The sequence below is a fragment of the Bombyx mori genome, chromosome 25, assembly GCF_030269925.1.
Source record: "Bombyx mori chromosome 25, ASM3026992v2".
Lineage (NCBI taxonomy): Eukaryota > Metazoa > Arthropoda > Insecta > Lepidoptera > Bombycidae > Bombyx > Bombyx mori.
In genome coordinates this window covers 9,927,643-9,946,928 of record NC_085131.1, presented here as the reverse complement: position 1 = coordinate 9,946,928, position 19,286 = coordinate 9,927,643, and the positions used below count along the sequence as shown (strand labels likewise).

Sequence of the window (19,286 nt, the reverse complement as noted above, 5' to 3'; positions counted from 1 at the left end):
CCTACGCTGTAGGTGATATCTTTTTATTTAAGCTTTGACCACACGTATGGAGGTTGTTCGCGACATTTCCGTTGGTTCCGACAGGTACTAAAACCCGCATGTATGCGGGTTTTAGTACCTGTTTAATACCAGATACCAAAGGACTCAAGGATTTATGGAGTGATGGAAGCGGTCTGTATTCATCGCGTTCCTATAACTCTCTTCAAATTGATGTCCTCTTCGGAAACACTACGAGGTTACATTAAAACATCCCTATACGTAGTTTTGCAAGAAATTTGGTATATATTATCAGTTCATTAATATTTCAAAGCCCAAGACCAAAACAAACAGCTAAACATTGGCTAATAACGGTAATTTAGGAGTACGTAGACAGTAAAACCGGTAATAGGCTGGATTAGTGACAGGCAAAACGTGCGTTTAGAACAATGGCGTGCAACGTAAATAAAGTTGAAACTAGGCTGCCGAATCCGCTTCATGTAATCATAGGGCTGTCACAAAAAAAAATTGATACAAATTAATGTATGGGTAAATTTCTTTATGTATGTATATGTATAATATATCCACATGAATCCACTATCAGATCCAGACTTCTCTCGATGCGTACCATGGCCCTTTAAAATTAATATAATTGAAAATAGATCAGGTACATACTAGTTCAGTTAAATACTACAAAATAGTTTCATTTTGAAATTAATTCTCAACTACTCAGACCTTATTGTTAAGTATATTTTACTTCAAAGTAACAAAAATTAGGAAATCATTACTTCTTTACAGAATGCTCAATATTGCTTGGAAAGTCAACAAAAAGTCGCATTGTTTTATTAACGCTTAGAACATTGTAAAGTTTAATTTAATTTACTGGAAATTTACATTAAACTTACCAGCGCTTAGTAAACTGCATACGTGCTAGAAACAGTAGCAAACAACAGCAGTAATGCGTTTCGGTTTGAATGGTGGGGCAGCCGTTGTAACTGTACTTGAGACCTTAGAACTATATCTCAAGGTGGGTGGCGCATTTACGTCGTTAATGTCTATGGGCTCCAGTAACCATTTAACACCAGGTGGGCTGTGAGCTCGTCCACTCATCTAGCAATAAAAAAAAAAGTCCTACGAACGTATAACACGCGAATAGTTTGGTGACATTTTAATTAAATTTACCAACGACATTTAAAATTAATGTCATCGATTGAATTGTAAAACAGCCACTAACCAATCCCAGTCTTTGTGCGTTTATAACACTGAATCATTGATTGAGACCCAACGCACGAATTTAGTATTAACTAAAGACAATTGGAAAAGGAAATTTGAATTTAGTACCAAAATGTAGCTTTATTATTAAAAAAACATAAAAAAAACGGGTCTTCTAACTACCGTTCAATTTTATTGGAGTTTACTCCTTTAGAATCGATTTACATATATAGGCCCGGGGTATGAAAATTATGGGGACCAAAATCGTACTAGCATGTCACACGAAATGCGTTATGCGCCTGATTGCGCATGTCACACGAAATGCGTTATCGCAGGTGACGCCGGGCTGCTGCGCCGGCGGCAGTCCGCCACAAAGCCTCGTACTGATCGCGCGTTTCTCTCATTATTGTATTTTCATATATTTGTTAGTCGTTTGTTTTGTGTCTCGTTAATTTGTTAATAATCTGTAGTGTATCGTGTTGTCGTAATATAGAACTATTTCTCGTATTGTTTCGTTTAATTTTTTATATCCAGTAAACTCCAGTCGTGCGTCGGAGCGGACACACACACTTTTTATGTTTTTATTTGTATTTTTATTTCTGCGTCGACCCTATCTGCTTTATTGCATTAAGCTGCTTATGAGTAGCCGAATATTGCAAACTACAGTACTTCGTTGGGGCCATTTCTGGTGAATAATGTTTACTAAAATCTTAATCAAGTTTCTTAACCAACTCATTACATTCTTATTAAGTTATTATTAATTCTGTGTTCAATGCTTAACTATGTAATGATAAGATTTTTGTTCTACTAGATGGGTTAAAGAGATCGGTTAGCTAAGGGGCTATTCTAGCTACTCGCAGTCGGGTAGTAACCTCAGGGACTCAACCAGAGAGAATTTATTAGCACTAGCCCTAGCAAGAGCAGTGCCTCCCAGAATCTACCACCGGAGACATGAGGTCGACTGTATTGATAACGTCCCGTCACACCTAAGTCTTAATACGTGCGTGCTTTACGATATAAATAAGCAAGATAGTGGTACCTACTCATACTGGCTTTCACAATACGCCTTACCACTAAAATGAAATAATAAGTACCAGTAGATTCAATGCATGTGGACCTTGTACAAAAACCTGAATGTGTGAGTCATAAAAAATGCGAATTCATTCCATTATCTTTTTTAAATGTTCTTTAAACAATTTGTTACAACACTACATATAATTATTTAATGTGGCGAACCGATGTGAGCTGGCTCTGTATCTAACACAAAATACATTAACATTTTGCTTATTAATGACGCGAAGAGATCTCTCGAAAAATTTTCAAATCGTATGTCTGTATTCTTGTTTTAATGGCAATGCGCTCAGGTATCCCTTCCTTTTAATAAATTACAAACAAAATGAACAAACAAAACCATCCTCGAAAACAACGATTCAGTACATCGAAACAAATCGAAAAATCAAAGAAACATCGCTGTAAGATTTCAATTAACTTTACTGATTCAATTAATTTTGTGAAGACCCCATCACTAGACTAGAATCGACTAAATTAAGAAATATAGGAAAACGAATCGAAATACGTTCTTTAAATAAACCGTTGCATAGAATCGTACAAGGCTGTCGTGCAAGTTTCCTGGTGATTGCATAGCGAATTTCCCAGCAATGAGTTCCGCGTGTAGGTCAGTGAACGCATCACTTGCGGTGCATTGTAACGGATTCGATTCGATGCAACCGAGCTACACTTCCAGGAATCCTGTTAATTCATTTATTTATATCAACTCGCGTTAATAATTATTGAGCGCTTGGCTTCCGATTTATAATCCATTTCTGATGTGGTTTCGTATTGGCTTAATGAGCTAGATGAACGAGTTTGCGACTGACAGTTCGAATCGGATAATAATACGTAGGTACTAGTGGTCCCCGGTAGTCGAAATTCGACTATAATTGATAGAAATTATAATTTTGTACACTATTATATTTCTGTTGTGAAATACTATTATAATTATTTAATCTCAGATTTCGCCAAGGTAGTCTTTAATTTAGACAAATATGAATAAAGAAAAAACAATATCTAACCTATTCTCAATTTGACCACAGACTATAATTGACAAACTGCAATAAGAAAAGTTTGACAATAAACAAATGGTATGCATGCGTGTGTGTGTCAAATACATGGTAGTGTGCGTAATGTTTTTTTAATTGATTTAATGTGTTTCTTACGCATAATTTAAAAAAAATATTAATATTCAGCGCTCCTTCTCTATATTCTCGATAAGCGTGGGAAATTTCATACTCCTCCGTTCGCGCAATTTTCGTAAAAAGGGGTACAAAGAGTTTGCTTCACGTATCACTACATAGTATAAAACATAGTCGCTTTCTCTGTCCCTATATATGCTTAAATCTTTAAAACTACGCAACGGATTTTGATGCGGTTTTTTTAATGGATAGAGTGATTGAAGAGGAAGATTTATATGTATAATAAAATCCATTAAATAGTGGAGAAATCAATAATAAATTACAGTTTCCGAAGCGAAGCGAGAGCAAGTCGCTAGTTTAATATATACGTATAATAATGTGAAGGCACTTGAAACATGAGATTGAGCAACAACAACGTTTTAATATCGCCCATCCTGATCTCACAATCGAAAAGTTTGGAAACGCGTGGAGGCGTTGTTTAATTTTACAATTCCAAACACATATTAAACTGAGAACTTACATAAAAAGAACAAAAAGAGTCTTTTTGGAACGTGAGATTCTAAATATGTAAATAAATGTCACTGAAAAAAATCTTATTCTGGTATTTTTCCCATCAGTGCCCACAATGCAGTAAATTTGTCGTAATATAGTAACAGTTGTAGTCGTTCATATAATATAGGATTTAAGAAAGACGGATAAAGTCTGAATGGGCTTGGAAATTTAATAATAATATATCTGAATATATGAATATAATATATGTATACAGAAAAATGCATACCGGTTCGTTGTACAGAGCAATATCATTTTCTCGGTGGAAGTTCTTCTAGCCTTTGCTGTTGTCTCTACAACGTTCAACGTAAAGCTATTCTTGGTGTTGGTATTAAATTTATTGTCTACCGAATCTTAAATACATTTGGTCCAAACATTTGGCCAAAAAATATTGGTCACTTATTTAAGCGCCATAGTTTTTGAAACTTTAGTTACACGTTTTTTTCTATGACGACGAGTTTTAAGAAATTCTCTTTTTTACTTTTTCGATGGATGAACGGCATCACGGTTCACCTGGTGTTAAGTGGTTGCCCATAGATATCGAAAGAGCGAAGGCCCCCTGACAGACACAGACATCAGTTCTAAGTCATAGTATAAACGCACTACTTCTTCACGGCAGAAATAGGCCACCCACCATATTACCCACCGGTGCATGCTTTGTGAGCCTTACTACCACTATTACTACTACCAGTCATCTATCGAGCACCTCCCTACAATTTGGTAATAAGCCTCACAAAGTTTCGTATTTTGAACAGCAAGCCATAACCACAGACTATATAAAGTCGGGATGAGGTTACGTGGCTTTTAACTCTAAAAGGGTAGTAGTAATATTCTGTTCTTAACGTTGACTTAATAGTTTGATGAAACTGGATGTGTTCTGATAGTTAAAAGTTAAAGTTTTTTTTAAATATCCTTAACTATATAATGTTCAAAATGTAGATTTCAATGAAATAAAAAGGGTACGTGTACTTATGTACGCGCGTAAGAAGCTATACTTTATTTTTATTAAATTTATTTCTTTCTTTTTTTAATATTAAATAATTAATAATAAATATTTAACGTTAATAATTTAATAATATTTAGTATGAATTATATTAAATAATAATGTTGTCATTTATATAACTAAATAATACATACGGATAGTTAACCTCAATTGTATTAGAGCACTTGTGGGCAACTTCATTTCTGTTAATTTTGTGTCACGGTGCGCGCGCATCGTAAAATTTCACTCTCATCAATTTTTCATAACGTGCCTAAAGAAGTATAAGTTAAAAAATGTTATTAAAAAAATATTATACGTATTAACCAAATAAAAGCCTCCTCCAAATCGAATACTAAAGCTTAATAATAAAATAATATTTTTTAAGTTTGTTGCGAGGGGTTATTATGTAATATTTATATTCTTTTATTACATATATTTAATATTAAAAACGTCGTGTCCTCCCAAAACCTGATACTAGTCCTAACAGAAATTCCATTACATTCCTAAGATTTATTTACGGACAACTTGACAACTGCTTGACTAAATTTATGGAGGTTTCACTTTTTCACAGGTGTTCATTTATTTGCAAATAAATCTTTACTACGAAAAATATAGTTTCGGATGAAAACAGCGTAGCGATTTATCGTTGTAGTCAGGAATAATGCTTAATGGGAACATCTTGCTATCTCTCTCTTTCATATCAAAATCATAATGACCGTGACGTCATAGACTATTTATTATGTGCAACGTTTACCAGAATTCTAATGAAGTTCTTATCGAATTTTTATACATTACATAATTTTTTATAAATGCAATATTTAAAAAAGGATTTATTAAGTAGAACGTTTAGAGTATATAATATACTCTAAGGTAGAACGTTTTTAAAAAGTCAAATTTCAAATCTTTTGTTTCTAATTCGGTTTTCGGAATTCCTTGTTTAAGTTATACTTCTTTAGGCGCGTTATGAAAAATTGATGAGAGTGAAAAATTTACGATGCGCGCGCACCGTGACACAAAATTAACAGAATGAAGTTGCCCATTAAATCGCTCATTACAATACGACCGACGTAACTTGGCGAGTCTGAATATAGCCGCAGGTGAACTTTCCGAACCGTACCGAGAATTACCGAATTTATACGATGTCAAGAAAAGGGATGTCCAATACGCTTGTTTGAGGATGTTGTTTAATCGATTTTTTTTCAAATTGATTAAAATTTAAATAATAAAAAAAGAAATAAATTTAATAAAAATAAAGTATAACTTCTTACGCGCGTACATAAGTACACGCACCCTTTTATTGGCTTTATTTTATTTATGTATAAGTTTAACGAACATCAAACAAAAAATAATAATAGATAATTAAAATTAAAAACATATTTTACTGTATTTATAAGATTATCGTCTTTACGTATTTTCACCTCGGCTAGTTGCTATTATAGACTTTTCTAGAACCAACTTTATATTTAGTTCAGTGCTTCTGAGACTATTAAGTTTATGAGAGGCTGAGTCACGTAGAGATCGAGATAATATCGTGTCGCAAACACCAATGGTTTGTATAGACATCGCCTGAATAATTAAATGTACAATATCCATTAGTTTATACGTTTCCAATTCGAAATTTATACGACAATCACATTTCGGCCATCGCTCGGAACCGCGAACGTAAAATGAGGTCGTAATACAGGGGATACGAAACTTTTATGTAAATTGTAAAATAATTTAGGTGTGGGCATCGCCGTAAATTTTAGTGCTGAATAATTTCATTACTTTTAATTGGTTTTTTGTAATGTGTGTTTTGAGTTTAATTGTATTAACATGTTCGCTTCCTTTTTTTAGGTTATGAATGCAATTTAATATAATATACGGACTTTTTGGCGGGAACGCGAGGAGTTTAGTTTGTGATTTATTTCGTCTATTTAGTGTTTCTTCAGGTTTAAATGTGTAATAACGATGGTTTATTAACTATTTAGTATCTGTGTAAGTGCACAAATGTGGGAAAATAAAACAAAGCCGCTGGACGTCACTTCTCGGGATCTTACAAAAAGTCCACTGAAAAGGTCTCAGTAAATGACCACCATTTTACTGAGATTATATTTCATCCCATATCTGACTTACATTATACACTGCTTATAAGTAAGTCTTCTTATAAGTAAGTCTAATTATAAGACTGCTTATAAGTAAGTCTTACCTATAATAAGCTTAAAAAAATTAATATAATCTGTATTCTGCGCAACATCATGAGCTTTATTTGATTTACCTGTGGATTTACCGATATTTACCGATTTCAATATCATGAATGTATACAGAAATGTACGTAGTTTTTATTAATGGCCAATACGGTCCTATATTGTGATATCATAGTTATTTGTTCCGTATTGCGTATGTTTGTTTTGGATATCGTGTACGGAAACCGTTGGTGTTTTGAAACAAAATACCATTTGCCCGATGCAATAGCAGCAAAACAAACAGAATAACATTTACTCACGCTTCTCGTCAAGATCAACAGTTATGAAAGTAAGTCGCTGTTAGCAGACTGGCTGGTAATCGTATTTTGAAAATGTTTGTTTTGAATTGCCTTACCGCGTACAAGGTGTAAGGGACTTACTTAGAAACAGGAAACAATGTGCATAAATTAGATTAAGCACTTTGTTAAAGAAACAGATGGCTGAAGTCACTCGACGCTTTCCCCCAAACATCGCTTAAGGCCGTTGACCCCTATCGACAACTGATCCTTAATTTTACATACATAGCGTGCAGTGAAATAAAAGATTGGGTAATGCAAATGTTTTAAAAAAAATCCAGAATTCTAAGGTATTATCCGCTATAAGCTATTTCTTTCTGTTATACTATAAATTTTAATAATAAACTGGATTACATCAACGTAATCTTGTTTATCACGGTTAGGCACAATAGAACCAAGCTTTTTTTTGCTAAACTAAGTCGATTACCTAAGATTCTTAAGATATATAATTCTAAAATCGTGTTTATGTTTTGTTCTTTGCTGTCGACAGGCACTTGGTACAACGGACTTACTTATGTTAGTTAGATCAGAGACCACATCACTAGGACGTGAATTCCGCCTTAATCGTGGGATATGAGAACATGTCAAAGTTTAACTGTGTTACTGCGATTCCACCCTTCAGTCACAACAATTAGTGAATTCATTATATCTCCACATAAAAAAAACCTGTACTAACATAAAGAACGAAGAAGCCTTCGCTTTGATGTACCATTTCCATTGGACACGCGTGCGAGAATACGTATTCGAAATCTATTGTTTGACAAATCGAGAATTTCAATGGAAATTGAAATCGATTTTTTTTTCTACGAATACCTTATGACATATAAGTGAGCAAAACAATGTTTAAAGTTTATGAGTGTATTTCTTAACTAGAAATTTAAAAAAACGCTTTTGATCAATCTTATTTCGTCTTATTTATTTCTTAATAATATACTAAGCTCAAGTTTGAAATCGTTGTGTATACAAAATGTTTCTAAGCATAGATTATAATTCAACAATAAGTAAACGTGGATTAGGCGGAATTTTATGTTTCCCAAATGCAAAAAAAAATTTTTTCGTTCGGAATAACATCATCTATATACCTACGTGAAAAACAAAGTTCTATGCAAAGACACCACATGTCATACAGCCATTAATAATTACAAACTCTCTAAAGGTGGTTTCACTGCGTCGTGTTGCGCGCTATGTCGCATGAATCAGGCGGTGAAAGTGCTCGGACCGAGCTCCGTGATCAATGCTAAGCAGCCCGACCATATTACACTTCAGCAATCGACACTAATTAACACGTCTGTCGGAAATTGCACTTGTTATGTCGATATCACCTTTGCTTTCGCAATTTATGTTTGTTTGTCAGTGGATCGGGACGATAAATGTTAAAATGTCTCCGAGCTATTAATCTGAAGGTTTATTTTTGCGATACTGATGTTCCAGTTCGTAGATTCCTCGCTTGCTATTCTGTCTAACTACTTAATAATAATTATAGGACGAATAGTACGTTACGCGGTCGGAACTAGCGTCCTAATTCGACCGCGAAGCAAACCCGCAATCTGATGTGAAGAGTAGGAAACTACAACACTATTACTAAAATCGTCGTGGCCTAAAGGATAAGTTGCCCGTTGCACTCGTATCGACATTGCGACAGTGCCCGTGTTCGAACGATCCACGATGAAAGAATAAATAATTAATCGAAGACAAATCACACGCGATCATCTGACTCCAAACTAGGATTCCCGCTACTAGGGGAATCCAAGACTGATATACACACTTATGTAAATCCCGTTTTTGCAAGATAAGCGTCGCAGCACCGTGTGTACGTGAGGACTGTAAGTACGTACATCTTCTTGACGACCTAGAATTATCAATTACAATTTCAGCGCTAAGATGCATATAACTAATACGCGAACTACACGTTTTTGGTTTAATTATTTTCAAACTAGAAACTTCGTTTTGAAGAATCACTAGAAAGAAGGAATGATAAATTAGAAGTTCTTTTGAAAGAGAACTTTTATCAAACAACTATGTGGTTATAATCAAAATATTGAGACATTTAGTCAAATAGCAAAGAAATTGGTGTCATACGAGTTAGCTAATGTCTTACGCGATCTTCACTGTTTTTTTCTATGATGCTAGAAAAATACCTCATGTGGCTCGAAAAACCGTTTTTACTTACCAAGAGCTTTGGAGAGTTGTATCTAAAAAAATATTTTTTAAGAAGTAGCACAAAATGTATTATTCCTGGACCCAGACACCAGATTCCAAGAGTTCTAATCCCTATGACCCACAAATAATATTTCCACGAAATGGGATAAATGTATTTGTAACAAATACTTCGAATGCTTTTTAAATTAATTTTTTAAAACTTAATATCCAATTTCGTAGTGTAAAATAAAAATAAAATAATAAGAAATTTGTTTGCGATTCAACAACATGAGACAGTTTAATGAATATATATGCACTATAAACAGACAGACCTAGAAAACGAAGAAAATTTTCAACACGAAATAAAGCAATAGTAATTACTGGTCGTAAAACTATTTAAAGGTATTTAGCTAAAAGGTAAAGTGCGGGTCGTACCAGTCACGAGTCATGACCCAATGATTACTTCCTCGCCGCGTTATATCCTTGGAGCTCATAATGTTCCAACAATTCCTTTATTTAAATAACTTTGAAACTGCGTTGGTCTGCGTGTATCACGCTCTAGTTGCAAACCAAACTCAAGATACGTAATCATTGTAATATGTTTGCGGAACAAAGTATCGTTTTGAACTTGTTTAATCAACTAAACTGCATTAATTCTTTAGCATTCTATTAAAGGCTTGTTTATACATTTGTCCCTACAGGCACTGTTTTGATGTCCCTTCATAATCGAGTGCCAAGGAGTTCCAGGTCGGCCTTCCATTAAAGTGGTTACAAGATCCCATAAACATCACAACGTAAACACTACCATCCACGTTGAGATTAGAGATAAATATCTCGATTCTTCTTCTATATCGTTTCCTCACTGCTGAGGCCACATGTGACGTTCCTCCACTGTGTTCGATCATGGGTGGTACGGACCACATGGTACATACTATCACCAAGTGCTTCTCTGACTAGATCTGACCATCTCGATTAAATAGAAATAAAATTAGTTATAGAAGTAAAGAAATTTCGCGGTTTTGTTATTACGCGATGTTATTCCTTCACCTCGTTCGTGTACATGAGTTCAGTGCGTATTTCATTATAAAAATTGGTACCTGCCTGCGGGGTTCGAACTTCGACATACTCGCATCGCTCGATGCGAATGCATCAGACGCTCTATCTCTTAAGCGACGACGATTTTAAGACCTCAGATGTCAATAGACTGCACAGCATGAAAGCCATCGCCCTGAAATATAGTTGAAGAAACTAATTTGATTAATAGACGGAGGAAATATACAATTAAAAACTACTAAAAACTAATATGGTTTGTAGGCTTACGACAAAGGGAAGTTCTTCCACCGAGCGGGTGATATTGCTCGGTAGACCGACTGTTCAAATGTTGTTGTTCGGAACTTGTATATATGCAAGCTTATCTTTAAAATGTCGTAAGCGAGATTCAGGCATCTGTCAAATATCTTTGTGTTCTGTGATGGCTACCGCCACAATGGTAATTACTGAATGACCTACATGAGCATAGTAGCTCGTGTTCATCACAGAAGACGGAGGTGTGTGTTAAGGTTTTGTGATGAACACGAATTCTGTGACGCGAGTTGAGCAACGTTTTATCAAACGATAAATCATTATCAGTTCTAATGGAACATTAAACGATTTTTCAATATTAAATGCGTTCAGTTGGGACAAATTGGTGAATCGACAAAATTTTTGGCTTCCCCTTGACTCCATTATCCGTCTAAACTTTGGACGTTATATAAAATATTACGCAAATTCTGAAGGCTTTTAAGCGAAGACAAGTTTTCGGCAAACATTAGTTATTAGTATCATAAATTAAAATTTAAAGTTAGAGTATTGTGTTTTATGAATGCTTTCAATGTAATTGGTCTAGTATAAATAAGGTAATAAAATAATTCCAACCAAAAAAAAAAGAGAAACAGTTAAATTTCCCAAACACATTTTGTAACATCTTGCCACTGCGAAATATAGGTACTGTAAGATCGCATATGATACCTTCTTTGACTATACTTTATGTATCTCTCTTCCTGGTTGAACCCGTGCTCGCCAGCATGCCGTGCTGAAGCTGTAATGGTCCTAGGGCCACCAGTTAGCGAGTTATAGTCCCATAAAAAAAATTGGTATTAAACAGCCGCCTTTTGGATAATACTCTTTCTCTAACTTCACTTGTCGATATTGATATAATTTTATTAGCTTTCATATATTAAACAGACTCTTCAGGATCCTCAACAAACAACAAATTGTTTACAAATTTTAAAAATAATACTAAATTTTGACAAGATTTTGATTTTTTTATTTTTTATTGCTTAGATGTTTGGACGAGCTCACAGCCCACCTGGTGTTAAGTGGTTACTGGAGCCCATAGACATCTACAACGTAAATGCGCCACCCACCTTGAGATATAAGTTCTAAGGTCTCAGTATAGTTACAACGGCTACCCCACCCTTCAAACCGAAACGCATTACTGCTTCACGGCAGAAATAGGCAGGGCGGTGGTACCTACCCGTGCGGACTCACAATAGGTCCTACCACCAGTAAATACGCAACATTGTTATTTTTTCTTAATTGTTGGGATTTTTTTTTATTACACTAGATCGCGACCTACTTATAAGCATTACGTTGTAACGTAATAAAAATTTCTACCGCCTTCTTGCTTATTTCTATTGTGAAATTATGGAGGGTAAGAGGAGCACCATCTTGTATAGGGGATAAGTTGAAAATGTCCACCTGTAAACAGCAAGTTATTGTTGGAATACTCACCGAAATACCGCTAGAGAAGTGTGCTGGATTGAAGTGAAGTGTGGTAGTCTATGGCACTGTTTTTAAAATGCTTCTACGTGGTGATATAGTGCCATCTTAATTAGCCCCCTTTTAGCGGACACTTTTCAATACACTGAGATGGTGCTCCTTAATTCTACCATCCATATGTGAAACATATTACTGGTGGTAGGACCTCTTGTGAGTCCGCACGGGTAGGTACCACCGCCCCGCCTATTTTTGCCGTGAAGCAGTAATGCGTTCCGGCTTGAAGGGTGGGGCAGCCGTTGTAACTTACTGAGACCTTAAAACTTATATCTCAAGGTGGGTGGCGCATTTGCATTGTAGATGTCTATGGGCTCCGGTAACCACTTAACACCAGATAGGCTGTAAGCTCGTCCACCCACCTAAGCAATAAAAAAATAATTTAAAAAAAACCATGGGGCTACGATTTCATGATTAAAATGGATGACGACAGTCATGTTGTAATTTAAGGATTTCGTAAGCATTTCACCAAGCAACCGAATGAATAAAAAAAGTATAACTAAATACTATTTTAGTACAATTTGGTATTCACAACTTACAGCCAGTGAAAACGTGAAAGCGCAGTATCAACGACCTTAACTTCTCGCTTCTCATTAGTTTATCACGTGCCACTCTCGCACTATGAATAAATATAACAAAAACAACTAATTACCTAACTGTTAATTGAGATTCAGTAATTTTTTAATTAAATTTCATGGAACGTTCAAGATTAAGATTTATCGTGATAATTTATCGACGATTTAAAAAGTTGATGTGTAGTGACAAACGCGATAAAGTCAATCAAATCTAAGTTCACAATCTGGCGAAGAATTAGCCGAACGGAGGCTTGAGTCATTAGCAGCAGGCATTGCCGGCCATCACACAATAACAAAGAGATAAAACACGGATTAAGCTAGAACTCGTTACGCCGGTTTTTTAATAACAGCTAAAATGTTCGATTTTATCTACAGTTTCACTTTCATTACAGCACGTTTTTCGCTCGTGGATTTTACTATTATTAGAAACAGTATCTGTAATAACAATTAGTCAGAAATGCTAGTAAATTGATTACTTATTTCGATCCTATTATTGAGAAACTATTAGGAATCTAGCTCAATGTTTCCCATCAAATTAATTAAAATGTTTTACTAAACCAACACAAACTATTCCAACAGTTAGTATTCATTTTGCAAGGCTCTTTCTAGATTTAAGTATACAGCAGTGCAAACATCGTAACCTATTAACTATACGTTACATTGATATTCAATTTGTTCAGCAATGCTATTTGCGTTAAAGGGATTAAAAATGAAAAAAAAATAATGACAAAGTGTAGATTTAGTTCTTTTAAAATTTTAAAGTGTGAATAGTTTTATCGTTTGTAAAGGCACGTTCACAAATGACACGACGAATGAAACACACAAAATACTCAGAAAATATTTATGTTTCTATTTTATGAGTTCTATTTTATCGCGAAGCATGTTTTTCAGCTTAAAAAGTAAAGCGGCTATTATTACGATACGATTCAGATTTTGATCTCATGTCTAAACTTCTACTGCTGTCTACTTCATAGGACTTGGCGCTAAATGTTCCGTGGCCTTACTCATTTACAGGTTTTTTTTATTGCCTTAGTAGGCAGACGAGTAGTAAACGATCCACCTGGTAGTTATCAACGGTAGACTTCAGAAATCGCAGGGGCACCGCCGCTATCTTACGCTAAGTGCTCTCCGCAAACATCGTTTAATTATAGTGTTCAGGAAACACCGTGGAGGGTAGTTTGTTCCAAAGCCGGATGGTACGTGGCAGATAAGCTCTCTGGAAACGTACTTAGATGAAAACAGTGGTTTTAGGTAGTACGGATGAACTCCACTCCAGTGGCCGGCTCTACTTTAAAATCTGTACGAAGACAGATACATGAATAATCTATTATTTAACTGTGAGTGTTGTGACCACACCGAACCAGACTCTTAGATTTCAACTTTTACGATCCGTCACGAAATCGTGAAGTTGTTTGAGAAACTTGTCAGTTTTACGATGGAACTCGTGGAATGTCTTCAACTAACTATTGCAATTCGCGACGAATCAAATTTCAACACCGCTTTTACGACCCTTTGAATTACGGTCCCGATCAGGATTGAGGTTTGTGTGAATTTATGTTTGACCTTCGAATAGTCTTAAAGTGCCTGTGGTATTTCCAATTACTATTTCTATTTACCATTATTTATGAGGCATTCGGTTGGATTTGTTGCAAATATGTTGGCGGTAATGAAAGTCAAAAGGTAATGTAAAAAAGTCGGCTTGATTGCAAACAGGAAAACCCCAGCTAAAGAGACGGAATTATAGTATTGAGATCAAGCTTTTCCAAAAGTAAGATGGTTGTATTATTGCACATATTATTTGATATTAAATAACTATGCAATAGATTATTTAAAAATATTCTCGTGCGTCGTGTTTTGATGACTAAAAACTTGACAATAACAAGCTCGTAGCTTTACATTGTCGGGATTCCAACTTCACTAACTAAAACTACAGTGGCTACTAACAATGAGACTTCAAAACCAATTACTGAACTTTATTGCCGGCCAATACTACATAGTTTACTACCGAATGTTTATCTCTAAGCTTTTATTTTATCTTAAGTTGGATGTTAAAACTTTAACTTAGACATAATAATGAAATTCAATTTCAAGATAAGATACGCATTAAGTTTGGAATTAGGGAGTCATTGAAAACGGGTGCTCATATTTTGATTGTGAAAAAAAAGTGTTTATTATAAAAAAAAGAGGAGCTTAAACCTTACAACTTATACGGTTTCATCAAAACCGGCTCAATACGTAACACTAAAACAAGATTATTTACAAACAGACTGAATAATATTGGTAATTAAGAGAAGTTATTTCGAAAAGCTTAATGTTTAAAGCAATCGCAAGATGTTCTCTACTAGGCATTGGATTTCCTTAAATACATATATCACTTTATAAATACTCATCCGCGTTTATATGCCCTTCATGAAGCCACAAAAATCTCCAGCTTATTGATTGTATAATATAACAACAGATCGTAATTTGTTACTGAAATTCTCCAATGCATGACTTGTCGGGTATGACGGGGATTCTTCGACTGCGAGACCTTTCACCAAATGTATGTACCAGGCGGATCGTTACGTAATCACATACGTCATACACGCAGAGTTCACTCACATCTTACGACATCGGAGATCCTGAGGACTTGCCAAGTGGTTCTCAAGTACTTTGAAACATTTTTAATCGAAGTTTCGAGCAAATACGACAAATATATTGTGATTGGAACTTCACATTTTCACAATTTTAAAATATACAAACAAATATATATCATGATCGATCTCGACCGAAAAACATAAATATTGGAATCAAGAATAAATAGTGTAGTGTTCATTATTAAGCAGTTCAGTAACTGACAGTTAAATTAATTGCGTTTTGTCGGTAGCATTCTGATAAGATGGTACACCATACATCACGATTGCTAATTAATTAATAATGCTAAGCGTTGACAGATTGTTTTCGTTTTGTGCGCATTATCAGTTATCTACTGGGATAAACTTGGGTTTTATGGGGCTATGGGCTAACTTTTCTCACATACATTAACAACATCAATGCCGTCAACTACCTATAGTTTTGATATGTCTCTATTGTGAAATAATAAAATTATATATTTCTTTTGGTATTGATTTATGTAACATGATTTTATTCTTTCATTGTAAAAGTAGTTTGAGAATACACCGTAATATTTGGCTAATTTTAATTAATAATTGTATTAATAGATTTATACCTGCTTACAAAATAAATTTGAATCTATTCTCTTCATATTATTTTTTATTTTCTCCACAGCCAGTCTTATTTGTACTTCATTACCAATTGTAGTTTAGTAGATCAAGGTAGTTTAAAAAACTGCGTTTTGTTTATTTTGTGATTAGAGAATACAGCACTTTAGCAAACATAATAAAAACTGAACTATCAATAAATACATTTATGAGGAGTTTTTTTATTCCGAACTATTTTATTGTCTGAAGTTCATTGACCGAAAAGCGTCGGAGTATAAGCCGGAGAAAGTTATAGTTAATCAGCATGCCCACGACTAACTCAGCTTACGTCACTTCCGTATCCCGAATAACGAATAGATTGTAGATAAGCGTGATACTTTGTAGACAGCTTTCATTCGGATTGCTTTTATTGTAATGAAAATGTTTGCGCAAAGGTCGCGACACTGTTTACGTAAATCATTTATTGTGTGTGGTTTATTATGTTCTAAATAATTTTGTGAATCTATAAAAAGTGTGGCTTGACGAACTTCCTTACCTTAGCAAATATACTTATGATGAACAGATTCGTTTGCTATGTGTGTGTGTGTGAGAGAGAAATTTCTTTTTTGTATTATTTTTGTAATGATAGCGATAAATCTGTTTTTTGTAAATATGCCGCCTTCATTTTAAGAAAAAATAATATGTTTTTCTTTTTATTGTTTAGATGGGCGGACGAGCTCACAGCCCACCTGGTGCTAAGTGGTTACTGGAGCCTATAGACATCTACAACGTAAATGCGCCACCCACTTTGAGACATAACTTCTAAGGTCTCAATGTAGTTACAACGGCTGGACCACCCTTCAAACCGAAACGCATTACTGCTTCACGGCAAAAATAGGCTGGGCGATGGTACCTACCCGCGCGGACTCACAAGAGGTCCTACCACCAGTAAAAATGTAATGAATATTAAATTCAGAACATGGATAATGCGCGGGAAAGCCCGACAGAGCGCAGAGTACGTAACGGCTAAGTGGCGCGAGGACATGCATACCTCGAACGTGTCCGGAATCCTCATTAGTGCGCGCATCAATTATTACTGCAATAAAGTGTATTTTCTTAAAACTAGTGCCTAATTATTGATAATAGACGATGACGGTGTTTTTTTTTGATAAATTGTGTTTTTAAGAAATTACCTATATTTAAATACGAATTACATATTGATAAAATGATGAAATATTCTAAGATCGTTTATTTATTTAAGCATTACCAACAGGGTTTACAGTAAGACATAAAATAACATTGACATGTATAGACCAATTGATAACTGCAACTCTAATTAGAGGCAATCACAGCATCCATTACATTAATGTATCAACAGAGATTTAACAATACTAATACTAATAATAAAAAATTAAAAACAAAAGAAAGACAACAAGGACAGTAATACCCGAGTACTCAGACCAAGGCTGAGGCTGAAGTTCAACAACAACTTTTTATAATTTTGTTCCTGAATATTGGAAGGGAATCGCCAAATATGTCAAGGTTTTCAGCTTTTCTGACTAGATTATTATAAAGGTTAGTTAGACGAGGAGCAGGTGAGTGCTTGCCTAGATAGGTTCTGCTAAAGCGGGTGCTGAAAAGAGAAACGTTTAGGTATTTTTAAGTGAACACATGAGTAAAAATGAGACAAATAATATAAATAAACAATTAATTTTCTTGGTCTAACCTTAAACCAAAAACTCATTGGCTTCGGGTGGCTTAACAACGCCATCTGCTAGAATAGCTTTAGTGCTATTGTGTTTTTAAAGCAGTTAGTTGCTCGATTATGAAAAATTGTATTATTATTCGCCAATAGACGTCGGGAAGAGTCATAAAGTTGATTATCGATAAAGTTGATTATTGAAAACACGATAAAAACAACATTTTCTGAAAATAAATCGTAGCTAGATCGATTTATCGCCCCCGAAATCCCCTGTATACTAAATTTTATAAAAGTCATTGGAGCCGTTTCCGAGATTCAGATTATATATAATATATAAAATAATTGCTCGTTTACAGGTATAAGATAAGATAAGATTTACAGGAGAAAGCCGTCAAATACATCTAATCATCTTCCTTTTCAAATTATACAAATGAATATTCATTTGTTTGAACTTTTTTTTGTTGTTTAAGATCTTTGCGTCGCGTTTGTGTTAAAACTTTGTACAGTTGCTGGAACTCTACATTAGGTTTCTGGCACCACACTAACAATTGGGTTCCAATATTTTTTTCTTTTCTTACATTTTCAATCTCGATCGACTAGTTAGTACAAGTACCGATCAAAATAAAATCTTAAAGACGTTTTGGTGCTCTTGCATTACGGTATAGAGGCTCGGATAGCCATAAATCCAATGCAATTAAGACTTCTATTTCGTGTTTCGGGGCCATACTGTAAAGAAGAGCGAACAAGTGGACAACGTGTTCACATTTGAAATTTAAATCATAAAAACTAAATTTAATGCTTAAGCCCTAAGCTGCATGAATGAAATCAGCCACAGACACAGCCCACTGAGTTTCTCGATGGATCTTCTCAGTGGATCGCCATTCCGACCCTGTGGTAGATTCAGCGAAGCACTGCTCTTGATAGGTCTAGTGTTAGCAAATTCTCTCAGGTTGAAACCGTGAGCTCAACCATCCGGGCGTAACTAGAATAATCACTTAGGCTAACAGAGAAACGCAAGTTGTTTTTAAAAATCTATACTGATATTATAAAGCTGAAGATTTTGTTTGATTGAACGCGCTAATTTCAGGAACTACTGGTCCGATTTGAAAAATTCTTTCAGTGTTAGATAGCCCATTTATTGAGGCTATAACATCACGGTAAAGCCAATACAAGTGGAGCATCAATGAAGAATGTTACAAAATAGGGGTTTAAATAGCTCCTCAACATTCTATAATTCAAAAATATTTTCACTTTCGACGTAAATGAAGTGGGGGTAAAATTTAGCGTTATGCCAAAGTAACTATTCCACGCGGGCTAAAGCTAGTAAAATATATACTGTCTGTCTCCAAACCTATTGATTTTATTCATTACTAGCCGAAAAGTGAAGAAGTTGTATTGATTTGAACAGAACAAAAATGGCAATATTTCGCTGCTCCCGCACCCTT

General features: G+C 34.9%; 1 protein-coding gene and 1 long non-coding RNA gene across 5 annotated transcripts in view; both read left to right on the top strand.

Annotated features, from left to right (window-relative positions):
* The window catches only part of LOC101741191 (kielin/chordin-like protein), a 68,955-nt gene that overhangs the window by 24,183 nt on the left and 25,486 nt on the right, over positions 1-19,286 (top strand). The gene's annotated exons all lie outside the window — the stretch shown is intronic.
* Positions 7,200-8,336, top strand: LOC134201452 (uncharacterized). Its single transcript, XR_009976743.1, has 2 exons — positions 7,200-7,425; positions 7,923-8,336. It is a non-coding gene; the product is annotated as an uncharacterized LOC134201452 (long non-coding RNA).